Source organism: Myotis davidii, unplaced genomic scaffold (genome assembly GCF_000327345.1).
Source record: "Myotis davidii unplaced genomic scaffold, ASM32734v1 scaffold8, whole genome shotgun sequence".
Lineage (NCBI taxonomy): Eukaryota > Metazoa > Chordata > Mammalia > Chiroptera > Vespertilionidae > Myotis > Myotis davidii.
The window spans coordinates 4281991-4289658 of NW_006299520.1; the positions used below are offsets into that span (position 1 = coordinate 4281991).

A 7668-nucleotide genomic window follows, 5' to 3' on the forward strand; every position below is an offset into this window, starting at 1 on the left:
CATTACAAAGAGAATTGCACATAATCATTATTAACTATTTGCAGCAAACACATTTCATCATTTCTCTTTTGTTTTAATGTCTTTCTCTGCCTTTCTATTTTACCAAAACCAAAATATCAATAGCCTTCCCGACACATTTCAGATAATAACGAAAATTGTTACATTGCATGGCCTAAGCATTTTACTTTTCTTAGTTTCATTTTCTGTGCTATAGGATGATTTTATTGTTTAAATGTTCATTCTCATTGTTGTTGATGACAAAATCGTATTTTGTTTTTTATATTTACTGAATGCCTGCAACATTCTAAGTCTTAGGGAGAATCCATACAATGCTCAATTGCTAGAGGTAGAGTGCTACCTCTTTGAGAAAGGCAGTGAATGAAGACCATGGTCTCTGAGTATGTAAGTTATGGTGTCTAAACTGCTAAGGTCTTATTTGTCAAATAATATTTTATCTTTATAGATAATTCCACATAAATTAATTCCACTAATTCATTCATTTAGCAATCCTATATAATAAAAGCCTAATATGCTAAGTGTTTGGTCATCCGGGCATCCGTTCAACCAATCAAAGCTTAATATGTTAATGATATGCTAAGGCTGCTCAACCGCTCGCTATGATGTGCACTGACCACCAGGGGGCAGACAGTCGACCAGTGGAACAGTCACTATGACAGGCACTGACCACCAAGGGCAGATGCTCTAACCGGTAGGTTAGCTTGCTGCCGGGGTCCAGCTGATTGGGACTGAGCGAGATGGGCCCAGCACACCCTGGAGCCCTCCCATGGTCCCTCTATGGCTGGCCAACCTCCTGCTTCCCTCCCCAGCTCTGATTGTGCACCAGTGGGGTCCCTCAGGCTGGCCTGCACCCTTATGCAAGGGGATATCAGAGAGCCGGTTTCGGCCCAATCCCACAGTCCAGGCCGAGGGACCCCACTGCTGCACAAATTCGTGTACCGGGCATCTAGTCAGAATATAGTATGAAAGACAGAGAAGTAAAATGCAAGCAGTAAATACTATGTGGGCCCCAGAGGGGTAGCTTAGTTGGTTAGTGCATCTTTCCCATACACCAAGGTTGCAGGTTTGATCCCTGGTCAGGGTACATGTAAGAATCAACCAATGAATGCATAAATAAGTAGAACAACAAATTGATGTTTCTCTCTCTATCTCTCTCAAATCAATAAAACAAAACTAAATAAATACAATGGTAAGAAGAGAGAGAGAATAACAGGTAATTAAGGCTGTATTAAATTATTAGAGGCCCAGTGCATGAAATTCATGCACGGGTAGAGTCCCTAGCGGTTGCTGGCTGCCAGCCAAAGTCTTCCTTTCCCAGCTGCTGGCTGCTGGCTGCTGGCTGCTGGCTGCTGGCCAGGGCCTTCCTTTGTTCCGCACCACCCCCTGGTGGTCAGCGCACATCATAGCGAGTGATCTGATTCCATCGGTTGAATTCCCAAGGGAACACTGCATATTAGGCTTTTATATATATAAATTCTTGACATATCATAAAATATTAGCTATGAAAAGACCAATCAATGGTAATTTCAAGCAGAGAAAAAAACATAAATAAGGACAATGTGCCTTAACAAACATGATGTCCCTGAAGAAATGAAAGTGAGTAGTTTGAGTGAGTATAAATATACACACGTGGCAGTTACTGGTGACAGATGAGACTTTGGGGTTTGTCATTTAGATTTCACTTTGAAGTTAATTTAGAAGACAGACTTTTTTTAATGGAAAGTGACTAAATCAGATAGCTTAATTCATTATTTTTTTTTCAAATTGTTGCTCTTGAACCAGAAGAGACAAGAGAATACAAGTGACTCACAGCCACCTTATACTAGTGTAGGAAAAAAGACCCAAATTTGCAACCCTATGTCTGAAGGATTAATAGTATTTTCTTCATTTATAAGAACTGCATGGCATTTATATGTCCAGAAAATCTCTTGACATATATTTGTTTAGTAATTAGACTGTAGTACTGATCTTCTCTGTCATGTTGGCTTTATTTGGAAAGTAGAATTCCTAAAGTGGTGTACATAGAAGGAACTTTTGTAAGAATTAGACCTCAGATAATTCTGGGAGCTGGTAAAGAAATCTGTGAAAATATACTACCTGTGTATCAGGTGATGAGTCTGTAATTGCAATAGGTCATCAGGACCAACAGGTAAGAAGAAAATGTTGGTGTGGAGCAGGAGAGAGAGAGGATAAATTGGACCTGTGATAGCATCTCACTCCTCCAACCTTGATGACATAGTTAAACTGTAGAATAAGCTAGTGTTCCTTGATGACATAGGTAAACTGTAGAATAAGCTAGTGCTTTTTTTTTTTTTTTTTTTTTTTTTTTTACTGAATTACACTTGCACCTGGCCCAGGACTTAGAGAACATAAGGAGGGAAATCCAGTGGGAAGTGGAGGAGTTTCAGGCCCGGATTCAGCCAGGTACCAACAAGTTGAGTCAACGGATCAATGACTGTGACTTCTGGTGCAGAAGCATAATGGCTACCACTTCACTTACACTGTAAAAATTATTTTCTATTTTATTTGTGATCAAACTGATCATTAACAAGAAATGCTGGAACACTGAGTTCCAACTTAGTTAAGGAATGTTACAAAATCACCACCTTTCATCCCTTGTCAACCTGGAATCCATACAGATTTTCTTAAACTATATTTAAATTCCTAATAAAGATGCTTCATGTTATGTAAAGCAAGTATCACCTTGTACAATTTAGAATATACTGTCGCTTTCCCCAAAGGACAAAGAAAGATCTAAATATCATTTCATCTAATTTTGAGTAATATCTCCTCTTCTAGGCCAATCATATCCCTGTCTGAAATCTTACAATTTATCTACAGAGATATTAAGTTAAACATTATTATAACTTATGTTATACAGTAAGGGGATGAGTATGTACAGAACATAATGATTCATTTCTCATGGATAAAATAACATCCCCTGGTCTATTATTTTGTTACTTATTATTATAGATATATAGGAAACACAGATTGAATGCTTCGCTCTTTCCTTTTATGTTATAACTAGAGGCCTGATACATGAAATTTATGCAAGAGTAGGCCTTCCTTCCCCCGGCTTTCCTCTGGCACCCGGGACCCAGGCTTCCCTCACAGCCCTGTCTTTGTCCGGAAGGTCATCCGGAAGGATGTCCAGTCTAATTAGCATATTATACTTTTATTATTATAAATATTTTTATAATAACGAGTCTATTCATGCTATGCAACAATTTCTGTGTTCTTCCTAAGCATCATCATAGTTTGCTGTTGGTACAATTAATCCAGACACTTAAGATCTTTCCATGTTTTTTTTTCCCCATGAGGTCATTAAAATGAGGGATAATCATCACTGTCCTAGATGTTTACTGAACCTCATTCAACCCTTAAATGTCTTGATATTAAAGGGAAATTCAAAATTCTCAAATCAACTTTTTTTTCACACTTTCTTTCTTGTACCTTCTCTCTCTGCCTCCATCCTGGTCCTCTGGTTGCAAAGAGCAGAGCCCTTTCTGCTGGTTGGCAATTTCGCTAACATATATAACTCTGCTGAGGATGGTGCAGATCTAAGTTAAAACTATTCACATGGAAATTTGGAGAATTCTATTTTTTTCTCCATTAAGCTTGAATTTTAAGATAATGGATTTGTTGTGATTTTAAGACAATTATCTTTAAAATGCATAGAAAACAATCTTCTTTATAAATTCACTGGTTGGGATGATATAGTCCAAAGTGAACGATAGAGCATGAAAATATTTATAAAATTAAAAAATACTATATCATCCACACATGCTGAACTTACCAAATACGTTCCTAAACCTTCTGAAAATTAGATGTTCTATTGTTCAAAAAGATGTTCACTTTTCAAAAAAGTGGGTTTTGATCATAGTTATTACATGGCAACATTGGAAGAGGAATTCAGTAAGTAATTTGGATACTCAGGTTTTGGTAGTGAATTTGTCATAGCTTTGTTATTACTGAGAATGATGCATGTACTTAACACTTTCTTAAGGCAAAACACATTAGTATGCTGTCTTATTTATTTTACTGCTTTTTCTATATTTGTAACAGATGAGCTCTACAAGCATCTCTAAAGTTCTCACTCTACAGCTGCTGGATAGGTAGACCATAATTTTAATTTTGTGAAGTAAAATATGAACTCTAATATCTGACCTTCTACCCTTCTTGATTTTATATTTAGGTTTTTTTCCATTCTCAGGAGAAAATGCTTTAATGTTATTAAAAATAAATTCCAATAAAATAGAAAGTTACATATAAATTATACTCCTCATGCGAGAGTTTCTAGGAATTATAGTTTCCTAGAATTACTAAGTAACCTACAAGTGACTGATTTTTCCCTTTTCTCTTTTTTAAATTTTGTTTTATTGCATAAAGTATTACAAAGAGTGTTACATATGTCTCCTTTTTTTTCTCCTCTTGACCTTCCCCTGGCCTCCCCTACCCCCCAGTGTCTTGTGTCCACTGGTTATGCACGCATACAAGTCCTTCGGTTAATCTCTTACCCTCCATACACCCAACCCTCCCCGGACTTCCCGCTGTAGTTTGACAGTCTGTTCGATGTTGCTCTGCCTCTGTATCTATTTTTGTTCATCAGTTTATAATGGTCTTAATTATCCATAAATGAGTGAGATCATGTGGTATTTTTCTTTCATGGACTGGCTTATTTCACTTAGCATAATGCTTTCCAGTTCCATCCATGTACATTTAGTTTTTAAAAGAACCAGTCTGCAACATATTTTTTTCGTTCATTCTAAATAGACATACTTTTTTAAAAAAGGTTAAGAAGTAGGGAGCATCATGACTATGTATTTCCTTCATTGCATCAAAACTCATGTAGATACCCTGGTAACTTATCTACAGACATAGTTAACCTACTTTAGGTTTACTCGCTGAATAGCACACCAAAAATCTTTCTGATCAAAGAAGCATTACAAGTAACTTTTATGTATCTGCGATTGAAATATTTTTTGATATTTTTCAACATTTTCCACTTATAGGATTAAGACAATTTTAATCTGTGTTAAAAAACTTTAATTTATGTTTTTTTTTCTTTTAAATACTTAATTTTGTTAAAATTTTCTCATTATATTTTGTGGATTTAGCTATCATTTGTGAAGAATTGGTTTATCTTTTTGTACCCAGTATTCTCGGAAGTTCGATTTGTATTCTATTGCTAATTAAGTAGACACGATACTTGGAAGTTATTTTTTCTTAAGTTTTTAAGTGTACAGTCTAAGTAGATAAGTCTTGATATTGACCTGAATAATTATAACATAGAAAATCCCATGAACTTCCAGAAACTCATCTTACTTTTGCAATGTTTTAAGTTATAGAAAGATAGTTTTCATTGTAAGTTCAATGACATCTTTGATCTCCTTGCTCATAGAGAAGAGACATTGCATTTAAAAAAAATAAGGGTATTTTTAGGAAATAGACATATCAAGAAATAATTCTTAACAACCCATGGATCCTTAATGTCTCAAGACAGCAGCACCAAAATACAGGGTCTACAATGAAAGCAAACTGCAAGCACATTACTGTGGTGGCAGGAAAGGATTAAGGACTATGTAAGACAGCTGGTCTTCAACTAAAGAGACTTTCAAATGAGGCAATAATAAATACCTGAGTGTGGTAATGAGCCATATCTTTTAACCTTAACAGCATTCCCCTAATTCAAAGGATATGATTTTTAAATTGATGTATATGGCATACAATATCATATTAGTTTCGGGCGTACATCATTGTGATTCAACACTTATATACATTACAAAATGATTACCACAGTAAGTCTAGTAACCATCTGTCACCACATAGCCATGACAATATAATTACTAGATTTCTATGCTGTACATTACAGCCCCAAGACTTACTTATTTTATAACAGGAAGTTTGTACTTCTTAATCCCCTTCACCTATTTTGTCTGCCCTCAACCCCTCCCTCATCTGGTAGCCACCAGTTGGTTTCTATGCCTATGGGTTTGTTTTTGTTTTGTTGGTTTGTTCATTTGTTTTGTTTTTTAGATTCCACATATAAGTGAAATCATATGATATGTGTTTTTCTCTGTCTGACTTATTTCGCATGGCATAATACCCTCTAGGTCTACCCATGTTGTTGCAAATGACCAAATGACAAGATTTATTTATTTATGACCGAATAATATTTGTGTGTGTGAGAGAGAGAGAGAAAGAGAGAAATTCTTTTGATATTCTTTGGATACTTGTTGCTTCCAAATCTTGGCTCTTGTAAATAGTAGTACTAGAATGAACATCGGGGGGGTCTATGTATCTCTTCTCATTAGTAAGAACATGGTTTTTTAAGCCTACATATTTCAGGTTTTGGAGATGGAAAGAACATTCTAAATCTGCAATTAAGTAAACAAATATTTGTCCCTTCTAGGATATCTGGTGAACACTTGTTGCTCCTAGAGATGAACACCGCACAGTTTAGCTGAGGATAAAGGTAGGCAAGCAGTTAATCTGCTCTCTAGCTTCCTGAAATGCTACTCATTTAGAAGAGGAAATGACTGGCACATTTTTAAGGACTATCTTTTGCTTTCATAAATTCACTTTTGATGTTACCTTTCTAGAGTATTTGAAACATCACACTACTGCTAAAATTTTATTCACGACACATGACCAATATTTCCAAAATGCATTTCTAACATAAAACCAAAATTTCAATATGAATGTTTAATAGCCTTAATTGGGTGGCAGTAATCCTCTGGATAATATGAGCATAGATTCTTAGGGTCTAAAATTTTATTTCATGTTATTTTAGTCACTTAACATATTTAATTAAATGTGCATCCTCTTAAGAGTTTATAGACAGAATATTTCCCTTCAGCAGCACATGATACTTTTTTATTTTGTCTTCTATTCTGCATAAATAATAAGCAAGAAAGTAGAGTTTGGAAAAATATGAAGCTATATCTGTGAGGAAGTCTTCAAACTATGGTGTCAGATTAGGTATGACTGACAAATTGAAGAGATGCCCACACGAAGCAACACATTCTCAAATAGGAATCAATTAGTACAGGCATGATCAGGCCATGAAAAGCTCAAGCGGTCTCTCCACTGAAATAGCCTCTTTTGTCGCCAGACTTTGAACAGGAGATCACTTTTCCTAACCATAACTCTAAATATACCTTAGTCTTGATTTCCTTTTGCATGTGACAGCTCAGCTTGGATGAGGAAAGATAACCCCTAGGTCCTTCCTCACACCTCTCCTTGCCAGTGCTGTCAGTGTAGGTGGAGGAGCTTTCTGATGACCCGGAGTGTCAGTGGGAAGGTACGTACATACATACACACATACATACATACAGCAGAGCACTAATGGCTGGATAGGAAGCTGGGAAGGACTACGAAAAGACAGATAAAGCCTCAGACTATAAGAACATGTTTCCATGTTTTGTAGAAATGAAAAAACAAACAAACAAAAAACACAACATTCACCCAACTATAGCATTTAAATCATTATACTCCATCTGTCCTCATTTATCAAAGTGATTTTAAAGTACTTTACTTTCAATATTTTATATAATGAAAACAATCTTCTTTTGGTTTTCCAAGTAGAAATTATATTAAAATATCAAATCTTGCCAATGTAGCTCAGTGGTTGGATGTTGACCAATGAAC

The 7668-nt window shown here is 35.8% G+C and overlaps 1 long non-coding RNA gene across 1 annotated transcript in view; it reads left to right on the forward strand.

Moving 5' to 3' along the window:
- Positions 1-6429: 6429 nt before the first annotated feature.
- LOC107184899 overlaps positions 6430-7668 on the forward strand; it is a 33607-nt gene continuing 32368 nt past the window's right edge. Inside the window, exon 1 of the long non-coding RNA XR_001515798.1 lies at positions 6430-6493. This is a non-coding gene — a long non-coding RNA (uncharacterized LOC107184899). The remainder of the gene's footprint in view (positions 6494-7668) is intronic.